Source organism: Rhopalosiphum padi, chromosome 4, assembly GCF_020882245.1.
Source record: "Rhopalosiphum padi isolate XX-2018 chromosome 4, ASM2088224v1, whole genome shotgun sequence".
NCBI lineage: Eukaryota > Metazoa > Arthropoda > Insecta > Hemiptera > Aphididae > Rhopalosiphum > Rhopalosiphum padi.
Window position 1 is genome coordinate 7281735 of NC_083600.1, and position 18949 is coordinate 7300683.

Below are 18949 nucleotides of genomic sequence, written 5' to 3' on the forward strand. Positions count from 1 at the left end.
ATATATTAGAATTGTGGATAAGACAAATTAATTAATATTGTATTAAATATTAATTATAAATTGAGTAATGCATTTTATCCTATAGTTATCTACATCTATTCATAAGACACCGTTCAATTTTATGCATAAAATATTATCATAATTATATTTTATTTGTAATTTATATTTGTACACCGTTACTTTACCTGTATAAATGGAAAATATTTGTATTATATGCAATATATACTCGTACATAATATTTTATATCATGCAAATGATATGCACTGCAGGTACCTATATAGGCGATAACCAATTACAGTAGTTTCAGTTAAATCTTTCATTTTGTCGTTTAGAATTAAGTCAGTTCAGAAAGAAAAATGAATACCTATTATGATTCCCCTGCGTAATATAATGACATTGTTCTGACGTTTATTTAAAAAGAAACCACTATGAATTTTATTAGTCACGAGAGAAATATTATGTTATCAAGTGTTTTTTATGCAATCATTATTCCATCGTATATTGTTTAGACTGTTTAAATAAATGTATCAGAAAATTTTAAATTCATAGCTAGCTATTGCGAGTTTAAATAAAAATGACATGTACCTACCTATTGGAATAAAATCAGAATCAATTATTTATTATTCATGCAAATTATCAATGACATGCAAAATACATTAACGTTCAATCAATAATACTATTAATATCATTGTTATTCCCGTGTTATACTCTTGCTTGTCAAAAACTATACAATATTATCATAAGTAAACATTCATATACAAATGGAAAACATTAACTCATATTTAATGTCGATGGCAATATGGTAGAATAAGAATATAGGTGTATATATATACCTAATATAGACTCAGACTGTTTAATATTTTTCTTATCGCATTGAATTATTCACGTAGTTTTGATAAATTATGCATTATTGCAATGTATCTACTACCTAATGTGTACTATAATAATAATATAGATGCAAGTGTATTAAATAGGTCGCTTAAATATTCAGTTGGTCATTTGTATATTTTTTACTCGAAAGTATACGAGCAATTTTATATTTGTTTATGCATCATCGCCAAGTTTCTATATTATGCTGTCTGACGTACGTGTTTCTTTTTAATGGTTTTCATAACAGTATATATTTGTTATTAGCACTTATTTCAATATTATACACAAAGATTTCCAGACGACTCGTTTCCTTTGCGTCTGTCATATTGTATTCAATGTCGAATTGTTGACTATTTCGTTATAATATAGGCGACAAGATCATAAAATGGACCAAGGCACATGGCCCCTGCAAACAAACGACCACACATGTTTAGCAGATGCCCATTATAATTTTATTTAACTACCTATGTCCTATATAGTTACTTTTTGGATTGTGGATTTTTAAGACACCACGTCGTTTGTTATTGCAGTATGAAAATAACAATTGACAAAAATGTGAACAAATTAAAAAAGTAGATTCGTGAACCTTACTGGACACTGGTTATTGTTTTTTATAAACAATTAAATATTTATACAAATAGTATATTTATAATAATAATTGTTCTTTTATATTATATATTTAGGATCCAATAGGAGTCTACGATTATAGCTTTATGTAAGGTTTTATATATTTTAAATTTTAATTATATCTACAATTTTTGTAAGTTTCTATTAAGAAGATAGATGCATAAACGAATTATACAAATTAATAGGAACATTAAAATGTGCGATACATATTGTCTATTAGTGTATAATTTAATCTTCTTTTTCTTCTATTTGATAATTATTAGAGCTGGGATTTTGATGCAATGTCATTTTTTTCTTGATGTTCTAACACATAGCTAGGTTCATAAGCAGAAAATATTGGTTTCAGTCTTCAGGTGAACTGTCGATACTGATTATTTTAGTTTTTATTTTGCATTTTTTGACAAACTTTATAATATTTTTTATGTATATAATAATATAATTAATAATATTTTATTATAAATTTAATTGCTTAAATTATTACCTACAATATATTGTTCAACATAATAATATTATGTATATATATTATATATACAATATCTGCACTCATATAAGAAGTTTTTATTCAAATATTTTAGTTACAGATATACCGAATATTTATTAAAAAACTGTAGGTTTTTATAGTATACGGGTTTTAATACATTTGTGTGAAGTTGCCCCCGCCGTGTCAATGATATTTGTATCATGTATGTATTTTAACATTTTTTTCTATTGTCGGTTGCAGCAATTTCGTGGCATCATATTATTTACTTTTAAAAAACTCAAAATCTATGAATTCGTAAATCGATTTTTCTTACCTTTTTTCTTTTAGCACTTGCCACATTTAATGGCTTACACTAGAACAGCTTCTAGTCTAATCTGTGACTACAATGAGGTAAATATTTATTTCTGTAACTAGATTATTATAGTTTATAACTGAGGTTTTAAGAATATAGTGAATACTAAATATTAATAATAGTAAGTCGACGTGTAAAATATTATTCATATATTATTATCGTATAAGCAGAAATTGCATGTAATCAATGACCGTTTATTCGATTAGCTCCGGTTTGACAATATAATATTATTTATATGTAGTGTATATACACGGCGAACACATGTAAATTCGATTCACTCTCGTGTTTATATAAAACTTAGACGGACGGACACTGTCGGGGTCATGGACTAATATATATATACGTTTACTATTATTAATAATTTACTACGATAGTAATATTATTAAAGTATATTATGTGCGTACGCACATTGTGCCGGAGTATCTGTGACCCATCATCCGGAACGCGATGTGCATGACGGCCAAGAAAATCTTAACACCGTTGCGGCTGCAGCATACAATATACTGCGTATGTATATGTATATTATTTTACGCAGACACCTCTCGAAGGTAAAAACGTGTTTTTAAGAGAGAAAAGAGATCAGGACCAACAACAGAAAGAGACGACCAGTGGTTGCGAGGCAACCGCGTGAGTTGTTGCTAGTCAGAGATACGAGAAAAATGCACATTCACGCTAAAGGGCGTGTATATTATATTATTTGATAATATATGTGTATTCTACCTATATAATATTATTATTATTATTGCAGGATTCACGATTGTTAGTACCATGTATACTTACAAACAAAGGTTCTGGAGAATTTTTTTTAAGTGGATCATACTTATTCAGTATTCTCCTTTATAACTAACTTTTAAGTCCCTTACCATACATACACCAGGCAGTTAATATAATATTTCTAAAAATTTCATTGAATTACGTGACGACGTGGGTAATACCACATTCACAGTAGCGATAACAATGTTACTATGCATTTATATATATAATATATATATTATATATACACTATCCACATTTCAGTTTACAGTATTTTGTGTATACATTTATTCACTCACATAAATAAATTATTATTTTATTTGAGTTAGCAAAAAGTCAACTATCACAATATTATGTATATTTAATCAACATACATAATATGCAAAATAGACAGTTATAGACTTATAGTGGTTGCATAACGATATTTTATAAATCTTTGGGCCTATAAAGACTGCCGACACAAACATTATCGGAGGTGTTTGCGACCTAGCATTCATCATGAATAGTATCGACTAGACTGCATACATTATTCCCATTCTCCAATACATTATACTATTATATAATGCAAATATATATTCATACGATCGTGGTCATAATGGGCAAGATGATTTGATTTGTAAAATTTAAAAAAAAATATTTCACTCGTTAATTTTATAAAGTTTATACAGTACATATACCACGGGCAAGGCCATAGAGGTGATTTACCTATAATAATAAATATATTAATAATTGTAATAATAGCAGTAATTATAATATGTCTATATAGACTATAGAGTAATATAGACATAAACTATATTATATTATTATTATAATTTAAGTCATTAATTATTAGTTATAATTAAATATTTGTTATTATATACAGAGATGATAGTATATACTTATATATTATTATATTATATTATACCTAGACATTTTTTTCATCAAAAATGTAGTAAAAAAGATATACATGCTACATTCGACAATCTACGTCGAAATATGTATGAAAAGCATTAAGAAAATTCGGGCAGAGAGCTAGAATAGCTTATAAGTAATAATTATACGTTAAATTTTCAAACTTTTTAACTAAATCTAAAATATGTATAGGTAAGCAACAACTGATCACCTCGACGTATTGGTTTATGTATATACAATAGGTAAGCAATAGTTAATATTGATATAGGTATGCATGCTTAACAAAAAACAACTTAAATACCTTGTAATAATACCTATTATAAAATATTGTTAGTTAAGTATTTAAAAATGTTGTTGCCCGATAAGGCGATAACTATAACTGATTTTCGACAATGATGTAGCACCAACAACAGTAGATAATCAATAATATTTGATTATACCTAAAATATATTTCAAATACCTATTTAAATTATCTATCATGAATTATGATTTTGACTGTCAATTATTATGAATTATTTTATTTTTTGAGTAGAATATAAATTATTATAATAAATAATAATATAATATTATACATAATTAATAATACACAATTAAATAGTATTTGATGTATTATGTTATATGCAATTGCTCAAAGGCCAAAGCATACGCATAAGTCTTAGACCACAGAAGTGAGAACTTGGTCTTGGTCCTTTCAGTGGTAGCTTTTGGATCTTCTTTGTGTAAAAATAAGTTGTAGGTAATTCAAGTCTTCAATACAAAAAACATATATTATAAATACAAATTATTTTATACATTTGTATCAAATGAATAATACAAATGACTTATCGTATAGGTAACCTATCAATGGAAAAAGTGAGATGTGTATGTATATTGTATATGTCAATAATTTCGCCCCCTTATAGGGTTAGAACTTATCAAGCCCCATCCCGGAGTCCTTTAAAGACACTTTATCTCTTAACCTGTTTTTAATATAATTTTAGTTAATAAAATTAATTTACGGGTTTATAATCAAATTTAAAATGTTTAGTGCATCAGTATTACATTCACGTAAATTAAAATGAAATTATTCATTATTAATTTATCAGTATATTGTGTATACATAATAATTAAATAATCTACAACTAGTTTTATGTACTAATATAATACAACGGTTTATTATATAAAATAGAAACCAGGAAATGGCTTTCAGTGATAATAATGTTATCGCATATACTATAAAGTTATAATTTATATGTTTTTACTCCTGTTGTGTATTCAAAAATGATCAGTTTGTAGGATAAAATGTAGTTGTTTTCGCTCAGAATCATTTTTCATCGTATATGATAAGCTATAAATTTATCATTGAATTAAAATTTAACAAAATTCATTACAACGATTTACTCAATAACGAATTTTACTCGGCACTTATGTACCTATAGCAGATCGTTACCAACTTGCCTATCTTTTTATTTGATATTTCAGTTTCAAAACTACCTATATGAACTATAAACATTAGATATTATGTATTGTAGCGAAAGTTTTATACAACGAACTTTTATTTAACGAAATTTTTTTTTTAATAAAATATGTTTGAGAATTAAATTGATTTAATTTCATTCAATGAATTTGTTTATAATAGAATTTTTTTTGATACATACCATATAATTTCGTAGTATGGAAATTCCACTGTATATTATTTCTAGTTTATTTAAAGTTTGTAGTAATTATTTTCACGGTAAAATGTTGAACATCAGCCCCGTGAGAGATTAAGAATAATGAACGATGCAGTCAGAAAGAATTTATATAATATATCTAAATATCTAATAATAACAATTGGCTAAGCCAAGTTTTCTCTCTATGTTTAGGACTTACAGAAAATATCATACCACTAGCATAACGTTCTGTTAATTAAAAAAAAAATGATATAATTTCTATATTTTGAATAAACGACTTTATTTTAATAAATAATAACAAGTTTGTGTATGCGATTGAATGACGTAATTAATTTTCATAAAATGTATGTATGCATACCTGTTAGATACCAGTTTTAACAATAATATAAAAATAAACAATTTCAATGAAGTAATTTTGTCGTAGTTATCCAAATATACAAAAAGGTAAATTTAATCTACCAAATTATAATATAATATTATTATGTTTATTATAATATTTATAATTTTTTAAGAGTTTAAAATCATAAATAATTTTTTTAGTTATAAACCTAAATCATCTACTTTACTCACGATCAATTCGCTTATATTTAGTATTTTACTAAACTCTTGTGTGAACAAAATATTAAACAAAATGAAAAAAAAATTTTGATCATAACCGCGAATCTGGGTCAAATCATAATAATATCATATTTTACACGTATCGGTAATAACGCATAGCCAAGCATAAAGTTAAGTGGCCAGGTCATCGTTCCCTCGGTGGCATTGTAGTTTCAAACTTTAAACGCAAGTACGTAACCCGTGAGACGTGAGTCTTAAATAATGTATAGCTGCATTGCTGCAATCACTATAATTTTGTTGAAAACAGTTATCATTTTAAACATTGACTAATAGAACTATTACTTTTGTCAAACATAGTCACAACAACATTACGTTCTAGATAATATGATTTTCAATAGGATAGTTGATGATATTTCTACCTATATTATTGAGATGGAGTGTGAGAACTCTTAGTTTATCTGAAGTGTTATCGTGATCATCGATGTATGTATAGGAATTCGGGATAAACCATTCGATATCGAGGATAATTGATTTTACACGTAGTAATTCCTATCTATTATAAATTTATGTAAATTGAATTAATCTATATCACGTCTAGGTAATGTCTGTGTTATCGGGGTCGGAGTTTTGTGATTGTATCTATGAGTACTGTGAAAACAACGATAAAATTACGAGTATTACAGTGGTAGCTGTGTGAATCTTGAATAATATATACATATTTATTGGAATTTATATAAAAATTTTTTGTAATGGAATGTATTATGTATAACTTGTAAATGTGGTAAAAAATTGATCGATGGATTCAAATTTAATTAAAAATCAAAATTTTAATCAGAAAATTAAGTCAAACAATTTCTTAGGGGTCAATGATAACCGCCTCCTCGTGGTAGCTGCTGGGTAAGTCTAAATGGTTCTCAAACTATAATTTAGACAGGTAGGTAGAAATAGCTGATTTAAAAAACCGAACCTTTTTCGTTTTAGAGGAAACGAAATTCAAATTTTTAAGGCGTTAAATGTAGGAAATATGAAGGATATTTGTGTAGTACCCGTTGTGCAGTTGTGTGCATAATATTATATCTATTATCTATCATAACATGTGACACTAATTGTGTGGTCGCGTGAGAAAACGTTTATTTTTATTCGATAAAAGTGTGTAAATTAACTTTTTTTTGTCGGTCATATAAGAGTTGATAATAAATCAAAAAACCAATTTGAATTTGTCAACAATTTCACTTTAAATCGACTTCTTTTAAATTTTAAATTTACTTAATTTACTTTAATACTTTATCAAGAAATATTTATAATATTAATTTTATAATTTTTAAATAATAATATAAAGAAAAATCCATAAGATATTAAAAAAAAAAAAATATTTATGTTCAGTAAAATTAGTTTTTGACAAATATAAATCTGTTCTCAACATTGTTATCGAATTATGGAATTACTTATTACTAAGTAAAAATGAATAATTCTAAGATATAGGTAATTATTATCATCGAGAAGAACTATTTTTATCGATTCAGATCTCAGCATAGTGTACAAAATAATTTTGCTATGAGCATGATGAGTATGAAGAAAAAACCATTTATGAAGATATCCTGCAAGTCTGTAGAATTTGAAGAAAATCAATTAGCATGTCGTAAAATGACAAAAAGGATGTTACATAAATCTGTTTTAAATATTATTAATAGAAATATAGATAATAATATATAAATGCTGTATAGTGTGTATAAGCTGCGCGGTGCATATTTTAATAATTAGGTACTAATTGGTATACGAAAACACAGAACTATATAAATACCAATATTTGTTGATTATTAATTATTATTAACGATTTCAATGTATAGGTACTAAGATTTATTTTATTTCACTATATTTTTCGATTTAAGATAAACTTTAAAATTTTTATTAAAATCTATAACAGTTATTAAAAATCAACAGAATAAAGAATATTATTTTTTATTATAAATAAATAGCGTTTAATATTTATTTAATGTTGAGTTCAATAAATTTAATAAAGAATGAAACACGGCAACGTGTTTTTTTGTAATATGAAGGACTTAATATAATAATATTAAACAAATTAAAGTATAATATCTACTACAGAACAGGAAAACTAATAAATAAATACGCATAACGTAATTACGTAAAATTGGCAACCAAATTACTTAGCAATTTATTTTAAAATTGATCTTATGAATAAATATTACAAGAATGGCCTTTAATTACATTTCAAAATTTGGCTTGCATAGATGTTTATAAAAATTGAATTAAAGCACAAATTAAACAACAAAAAAGGTAGTTTGTATTTTTTAAGTATAATTTAATTATTTATCGATAGTATAGGAATCGGAGCGATAAATTGTAGAACGATAATAAAACATCATAATTAAGCAATAATTGTAATTTTTACTTATTTCATTATAATTATTGTATATAGGTCTTAGTAGGAACATATTAATTTGAATATTTATAAATATATTTTTAAAAGAATAGTTATTTTTATTGTAATGACTAATGATTACTATTGTCAATTAGTGCGTTTCTTATTGATGAAAGTCAAAAGTGCATCTTGTATAGCCATGTGTGGAAATGTAAATGAGCTAACACTTAAATCAATCGAATTAACATAAATAAAATGATAATATTTATAGTATTTAACTTCCTGTCCAAACTATTATTATACTTATTATTTTCTCCATTTAATATGTTTAAGAGTGCTTAGTGTTTACCATAAAAGTCGTCAACAATTATATTGATTATTATTTTTATAATTATAATTGTTCCTGTGACGACGAAAATGATACATAATATCTGATATCATGTGATATAAGCGTGATATCTCCATTCATTGCACGACGAAATAAAGTAGTATACGTACGACTATAGTATATTTTATAATTTTTATACATTATATACATTATACATACTATATTATGTACATACGACTTTTATTAACGATACAATATCGTTTTAATAATATGTAGGTAATTACTAAATTAAAAGTATTAACGATGGATGCTCTTAAAAATTTGATACATTGCTTGTGTTGGAGTCGCGAGTAAATAATATTTTGTTTAACGAATATAAAATTCATTACGATATTAAAATATACTGTATGAACAATTTTAACGATTCGACGAATCCACGCAATCGCACTTCCAACATTTTAGCTACACAGTTCTACACGCGTTCCTTTTATGTACAAACAAATAATAAACACACTTGTTCGACGGTGCTATTTATTGAAATTGAACAGATCAATACACCGTCGTCTTACCTAAGAATATTTCTCAATAGAAATTTACATATTACATATCATGGTCGTAGATATAATAAAGTGTTGATGACATTAATACAAACGCAAGGTTAAATTTACTTTCCTGCAGATGAAATAATATGATACGTATCACACAGTCATAAAGCCATGAACATACACTACAACAGTAGCCGATATTTTAAACAGTTGTATTCGGCTGTAAGTGAACATATTTGTTCTTATAGGTCGCGGGATGTACCGCGCAAGTGCATATACATACTTGTTACTATTTTTGCTATTAGCTATAATAAACGACGTTAGCTGCTGGAGTGTTAAAAAATTGTTTATACTGGAATAATTGAAAACAAAACCAGATTCGATGATTATTCCGGTGGAGTGCAGCGATGGATGAAACGAAAACGATAAAAAATAATTAACAAACAAAAAAAAAACGAGAGGATAGAATAAAAACTAGATTAGCCATACATACTCGCTTGCAGTTGAGCGTATTACTCGCGTTGCCGTTACGGAAACCATACGGTCGGCCAAACACGTATGTATTGTTATTTATTACTGTATATATCATAATATATGACGATATACCACAAAAATATTTTAATCTAGATAATATGTATACACATTTATAATGTATTATTAATAATCAGCTGTTTAACATTCGGCTCCGAGGTCACGAATCACGGATTCATTCTTATAATATAGATATGTATTAAAATATCATGTTCCAAGTTACTATGATAAATGTACATTACAATTACATTATAATGTTTAAAGTCGTCTATGTTCTATAGTATATACGACAGTAATAAAATATATTTGCACGCTGTACGTAAGTACGCCATGATATTGCACGCAAAACGTTATGTAACAAAAATTAATATATATGTAAATGTGCTTTCTTCCAGAACTGATCCAGTGAACAAAACGTAAACAAAAATGTGCAGCCAAAACTTCGTTGGGGAGCCAAATTTACACGGGCTACGGCGGCTAGTGTACTTCGCGGTGAGTCAGTCAGGTTGAGTCGGTATTATTATTATTATCTGTTGATACGGTTTATTGTCATAATGATGATTAAAGATCGTGATCGAAACAAAAAGACAGAAGGAAAAAATACCTATTATAGTGGTAGTGATTTAGGTACACATGGTGATTGAATGCTCCTCTAGCTGTAGATCAAGAACGGCCACACCAGGACACTGACTTGGAAAAGCTCGATGATCGTGAATATTCAATATCAACAAATAAATAAAGCACTAATTTACCGTAATTTAAAAAATTGATATTAGGTGTAAGTGCATAATCATAAATTATATTTTAATGATTATAAGTAGTACATATTAAAAAAATCAGCCACCCCCCGCCACCCAACAAAATCATTTGATCGCCACTGATTATAATATGTTAATTATAACTACATAGTTTAAAGTTTAATATATTTATTTCCAACAATCGGATTATTGAATACGGACTTTTAAGATTTGTGGTGAAATTCAAGATAGACTAGCATTGTTATTGGACGTAAATAGGTATTCAAAAGTATATATTTTATGGTTATTAATTTATTTATTATTATAATAATCACAATATCGTAATTATTAAAACCTGCCGATAAAACCATAAGCTATAGTATAACGTGTCATAACTTTGTGGTTCATTAGCGGTCATAATATGTCACGATAAGTTTGCAGCAGCAACACACCATGCAGTACTATAATATCGTGTAGTATAGTAGCTGTAGTATCGTAGTAATAGACAGTAGTAGTAATAGTAGTAGTATTACTACTTACTAGTATTAGTGTTAATATGGCGTGATATAGTAGTAGTGAGCAGTATACCTATACCTACTATTTACTAACTATAGTATGTCGTTGTCGTATCGGTGGTTGCGATGGGGTGGGGGCGGACAAACCATATTATTATTATTATTATTACTACTACTACTACTACTACTACTACTACTACTACTACTACTACTACTACTACTACGACATACACGACGCATACACTTTGCGCGCGTAGTATTATACCTCTCGGTGGCGGCGCCTCCTCCGGTATGCGCCCCCCTGCTGCAGTCGTCGTCCGCTCGTCGGTAGACGGATGTAATACTACGCGTGGCGTAGTAAAAATAAGAAAGACGACTGAGAGAGAGAGAGACCGAACGAAAGAGTGAACGGAACGACGAAAATAATAACCGGAGACGTGTGTGTACGACGACTACCGGTTTCCCCGCGCCAGGATCCGAATAGAGAAGTAGAAGCGACGGTGGTGAGTCATCGTCGTCACACGCCGACTGTGCTGCCGGTATATAGTAATATTATTAGAGAACAACAACAATATTACCATTACGATACTATATGTATATAATATATACACAATAATAATAAACTCTCGTCGTCGTCGTCGTCGTCGGGGGGGTTGACGTCACCGATAAAACGGGTATCCGCGGCAAGCGATGAAATCTGTGCGCCGGAATATATAATTTGAAAAAAAATATCGACGAAAATGCTCGCAGAGACTGTGTTATTGTATATTATATGGTGAGTACTGTGTAACACGTTTACGGCGCGCGCGTCTGCCGCCAACCTGCATCGTTCCCGACGAAATTTAATAAGAACCGCATAATGATAACGATATATTATAGAGGAAAACGAAGAAGATACGTTTTCGGGAGAGGAGGGGTAGGGGTCCGGTTTTATTATTATTTTTATTTTTTTTTTTTTTATCCCGAAAGAATGCGGTTAGGGCAGTAGTATTACACACACACACACATAAATAATATATATATATATGCACAACGCCAGTGATGTGTTTGTGTGTGTGTACTTTATTACTCTTCGGTCTTCGGCTCCGGCGCGAACTAAACAAAAACGACCAATGCGATCGTTTGGAACGATAGCAGTTTACGTCGGTTTTATATATAATATATATGTATACATATATTTAGTTTTTTGTTCATCTACGCATACATACAACAACAACACAGAGACCAATGGACAAAAGGCTCTCACACACCGTCGTCGTCGTCGTCGCCGCCGCCGCCGCCGCCGCCGCCGCCGCCGTCGACTGCGCGTTTCTCTTTCTCTCTCGATCTCGTCTTTCTTTCACTCGGTCTCGGTGTGGGGTGAAAGTTTAAAAATAACAGATCACACCGCGCTGCAGTGTGTGTGTGTGTGTGCATGGTGCGTATGTAAGCCGTGCCGCGCCGGAGCCTGACCAGTGGCGGCGAAGGAACTGCAGAGAAACGACGAGAAATAATAATTTATATAAGTAAAAAAAAAAACAAAGAGATTCCACGGCCCATAAACTATATGCCCACGTTTTTTAAAACACTCGTTCTAATTTTATCTTTGGCATCCGATCGGATATTTTTTTTCGTTTTCCCGACAGTTTAGGATATATTTTAATTATTATTCTGAACGAACGTTGCCGCGCTGTACGGACACCGTACATTTTGTTTGTTTTAAGTTTTTCTACGCGATCGCGTAACGTGCTGATCCGGAATGGTACTATAATATACTAACAGTATAATACGTTATTTAATTATAACGTAATACCGGCACTTGGGGTGGGCTGTATACAAATTCCCCCTTGAATCACTACCATCATCGTAGTATCATATACGTGCAGGTAATACGTACGCGCGTTGTAGCTGACATTGGAATTTCGAAAAAAAACCCGTTTATAGGTACGCGTCTTGTATGCCTATAATATACTGCCAAACTCTTTTTTAACATCATCGTGTATGCCTATTATATGTATATTATATTGTTGTAATATTGTAATGTACTACTCGTACAACAACATCAAAACGATTTAAAAATACGATGTTTGGGCCGTTTGAGGATTAGATGCGCAGCTAGGATTAAAATTCTTATAGGGAGAGAGGCTCCACCCCTGGCTAAATTTATATACCAATAAATGAAATGGGAATTTTTTCCCCTACTGGCTTGGCCTCTGCAACACATTTTTAGACAAATAATGTGTAAACCCACACAAATATAACTAACAAATTACTCGTGATACTGCGTGCGTTAGCAGTGTGGTATATAAATTATTCACCTACCTATTTCTTATATTATAATATAAGTATAAGAATACTTTCATACTAAAAAATGATATAGAAAAAAAGTTAACAAAATATTTAAGGTATAATAAATGATTTGCATAAACCAGAATTTTTTGAATAACATTAATTAGCAGTTAGCACTAAATAATGGTGTTATAGCGGAAATTATAGTGTTCAGTTTTTTCCACTAACTCCATGCACCTTAATATGATTTAGATTCGTAACGGAGAGATGAATAGTGCATTGACTTTAAGGAAATGTGTGTATTGTTTTTAATTTTTTTTTGTGTGTGTTTTTCATCATCTTTTAACTTCAAGATTCAAACTTATTTTTAAAATAATTAAGAAGATATAAAAATAAATCATGAAAAAATTGTAATAATTATATGATACTCGTTTTCGATAAATGTAGGTATTTGGTAATTTATTATAAATTATAATACAAAAATTAATATATATAAGTATTTTCTTGACAAAATTATAAAATTTTAAAAACATTTAAACTTTTTTTAGAACTATTTATGGAAATTTTAAATTCCTTATTATTTTTAGATTTTTTTCAATGTACGTATGTTCACTTTTTTCTAAAGTCAAAAAGCTTGAACCTGAAGAAGCCGAAAGCTTTGAGGGGGGAGGGTGGTACTGTAGGTTTTTTTAGGTTTTTGGGTAGGTTTATGTGTGGCAAGAATTCGTTGCTACATATTCAATTAAATGAACATTTATTCAACTAATTTATACAAAATATCCATCTACGTATTTTTTTAATAAGTTTAATTTGTATTATTATGAATCAATAAATTCATAAAAATGAGTACCTAATAAAAATACGAAGTACAAAGATTCTTAGATTTTTATGAACATTCAAAAAATAATTTATTAAGTCCAAGTTTAAAGGATTCTTTAAGATCGGGACCGCCATAGTCATTAATTCATTTTATATAGTAATTACTTATTATTAGCCTATTATGTGAAATTGTGAAATGTTAACATCAGGAGTAACACGGTTTTTACTTATGAAAACATAATATATATACATATTATATTATAGTATGATCAATAAACATCATTATATAAGTTTCCTCATTATTGCTATTAGTTATTAATTTATAATCAATATTATATGATAAATGATAATTATTATTTATTATCATGGCTTATTTTTTATATTTACATTTTATCAAAATTTATTTAGAAACACCAAAGTCAAACGTCAGTTGTAATGATAGTATTTTATTTTAATAAAAATGAGTATTTTGCATGTAAAATAAATTATTAATCATTATGTACAATAATATATGTGAAATACTTGCAGTAAATACAATTTTTTATGTACCACTAATTTATGAGTTATGATATAATTGTGTACAGTATACACTATTTAAGTTTATGAGTTTATTATTAAACGTGGAGATTTAAAATATTTATTAATGCACATTCATGATTTTTATTTTTTATTAAAATAACCTTATGTATGTATTTTGTTAAATTTCATAACTTGATAAATCAATTTATCTATAGTGTCTGTGTTCTATAGATAGATATATTATATATATAAATAAGCATATTATATTATAAAAAAAAAATTAAATCAATTAGGGTCTAATAATGTTGTTGAATATAAAAATATTAAAACTATAATACTCGTATACTTATATAGGTAGCACACCTACACATGCTATATATATTGAAATCTATCATATTTACGATATTAAATAGGTACTATATCTGTGTTTTGTTTATACAAACAGATGTAATGCAAATGTTTAGAAGTTTGTTTATATCTATAATCAATAAAAAATATAGGTATGATAGATTTAAAATATTAATATTATAGTTAAAATAATGTAACAAATGTTTTGTTATGTTAGCATTACTTGTCACCTTGTAGGAGTTTTTGTACTAGTTTTTTGTATAGGTACTGAAAGGATTAAAGTTTAAAGCTGAATTTGGATGTCATGCATCTATGATGCAAATTGGACCACGTTGGGCAATCCTCCTCTGGCAGATCTATACAATACGTCACTCAGCGTATTTTTTTTAAGTGTACTTAGGTTATATAGAGTGAAAATTGCACTGGTTAGATAATAAGATATTGTATTCGTTCGTATATAGGAAAATTAAGTTTGGGTGGGCACTGGGCATCTGCCTGTGAAGTACACACTACTATAATATTATATAACAAGGATTTAGCGCGGTATTTCAAATTTGATACCGGTATCCGTCCGGTATTTGTTTATTACCGGTATCAACGGTTTAGCTAGCAATATTATTATCGAAATACAGTACATATATTATATCTGCAGTATTCTAAAATACCGAAAATACTTTCAGCCCTAGTCTAAGGACTATCAATGATATCACATTTAATAATAAAATAGGTACATGCCTATATTATAACGTATGCGATAGCTATAAATAAATACTAAATAACAATAATTATCGTATCATGAAAATATTGCCTGAAAGAATACGGAAATATTAACGAGTGAGGTAAACCATATACATAAATTCCTAAATTTTTAGGAATTGTCAACATTTACGGTAACGGTGGTAACATATATTTATCTATATTTAAAGGTATTCAATATAAATTATAACTATAACTACCTCTATGCAAACTATTGCTGTCCTATTCGCGGCGTTCAAATCAAATATTTAAATCGTGTTTAAATTTTTTTTATTTTTACATAATTTCCCTAAACTATATTAATGATTATTATTTTTTTTAATTGCAACAGCAATCACCTTATGGTTAAGGTTATTTATTTAATTCCGCAGTACCTATCAGTTTTATAATAATACCCGAATAACAAGTTCATTGAAATATTTAATTAGGTACCCGCCTACGTGAGAAATATTCAACTTTTCACTCATAAATTATAAACTGTAATAATTAATAATTATTATTTTCTACAAACCAAGATAAACGATTATTATAATGGACAGGAATGAATAATATTCAAACCAATAAGTAGATAAACAATTAACAAATAGTGCAACTAAGATAATATGAAATAATATTAATAATAAACTATATATATACCTATTATACATTTATACTTGTATGAGGTTATGACCTATCAGCTATACTTACCTAAAAAAATATGCAACTATTATTAACTGAGTTTTACGTTTCTTTATTCATGAATCATGAAATATTTTTTAAGCAATTCCATTTATTGGTGCATTCAGTTGCCTACTGTTTTTTATATTAGTTTGTTTACTAAAATTGTACAAATATAGAAATATTATATAATGAAATAGAAATTGAATAATATACATAATAGGTACCTGCTGTTCAAATATAATATATTAGACTGACCTTAATAATTACACAAAAATCATAATTATTAATAAATCATTCATAACAAAATCAGTTAAAAATATCGCAATGTTAGCAAATGTGAACAACCGAGATCATTCAAATCTATGATATTGGTGTTGTTTGAACTTTCAGTCTTTCGGTAATAATAAATAACACTGGCAACAATATCAAATGTGCCACACTAAACAATGAAAAATAATAAATAATGAACATTCAACGAGCACATAAATAAACTAATAACTATAAAGTATATATTATAAAATAGTCGTCACCAACTCTACTATGCCTCTTCGATACTTGCAATATCGAATTTATACGAAATATTTTGGATTATTTTTATCATTATTCTTCGCATTCCGGCACCACGACAATAATAAATAACTATTACATTCCAATTATTTAGTATTATCGAAAACTTAGCCTGCTTAAATGATATAATTATTACTCGTAATTACAAAGATGAAATAAAATTGTATGTTTGTAGATTGATATTTCGCAACGAAAAAATGTTTATAAATGATAAATTCTAATAACTAATATAGGTAATATTGAGTAATCCTAATAATGTAATATATAATGTATATAGGTATTAGTCAGATAATTATTAATCTATATCGAAATTTTTAGGGGATTCTAAGACATTCTTTTTAAATGTGGACCGGAGAAAAATATCGTTGTCTCCAGCTGCCTCTAAATTTAGGGCAACATGGATGAAGATTGAGAACTAGTGTGAAGTTACATTCTTTTTCAAGTAAATTTCAGTTATAATTTTTAACTTATAGATCTGTATAACTTAAAATTTCCTATAGTCAAGTTAAAATTAGGCGCTTATCTCTTTTAAATTAAACTGTACTCAACTGTCTGGTGTATTTTGGATATAGTTTGTCATGGCCTCGTGGAGCAAAAAAAATGGTTTCATATTTAATTTTGGTTTTGGCTTCAAATCGATAAACTTATTTTAAAAATCAATTTATAAGTATTTACAAATTAAGTTAGGTATACGATTTACAATTTTGTCCGCGGTGTAATTTGGTTGTCCCACTTTGTTCCAATTTTTACTTTAATTATGCATTTATTAAAATTTTGATTTTTTAAAATTTTAAATATACTTAAAACACCATAATTATTATATAAATTATATATATAGTATTAATTACTTAAATTTGTCATATTGTTAATCATTTTTTCATCAAACGAGAAACATAAATTTACTGTAATAATATAATATTTTATATCATAGTTTTTTGGATATTTTTATGTATCCTAAATCAAAATCCGAATAAGTAGATTTTGACTAATGTCTAATAATATCAAGTGGAAAAATATCCACGAATAAATATCGAGTATGAACATTAATAGTAAAATATAATAAAATAGTATTTAGCAAAACAATGAATTACTCTAATGAGTCTAATTGTATATCTTTTGTTTTAAATAAGTTACCCATACTAATATACCTATTATAAATTATTGTAATTTGTTATCCTGGTTAACGACATACATCATAATATATGAATATATCTACTATCCAGTATCCGGTGAAAAATACATTTTATGATTAATATACACCTGCATAAAGAGTTTAGACTTTAGCGACTCTTTTAAGTTTAAATCGTCATACGTCGTTAAAATAATAAATAAATGTTAAAAACTGTGCAAAAATACAAATGTTTAAATAAAAATGATATTTTATTACATAATTACATACAAGCTGTTCATTTAAGCAGTCATAATTTTAAAGAGGATACACAAGAAATTCACTAATTAAATTATAATATCACGTTATAAATAAACAGTTAAATTAATAACTATTTTTGAATTTTTTATTATTTATAAATTCTATTATAACTTGGTATGAATTGTACAATTACCTACCTAATTTTACAATTTATGAGCGTACTATGTACATTGTACATGGTATAAATGCATAATTATGTATAATATTTTGATAAGAAAAAAATAAGGTTATTCATTTCATGAATGTGTATGTTATGATTTGTTTAGATTATTTTACTAACATTAAAAACAAATTTGATCTATTTTAAGTACTATCCGTTCAACACAATTGATGATAAATTAATTAAAATTTTCCTGATAA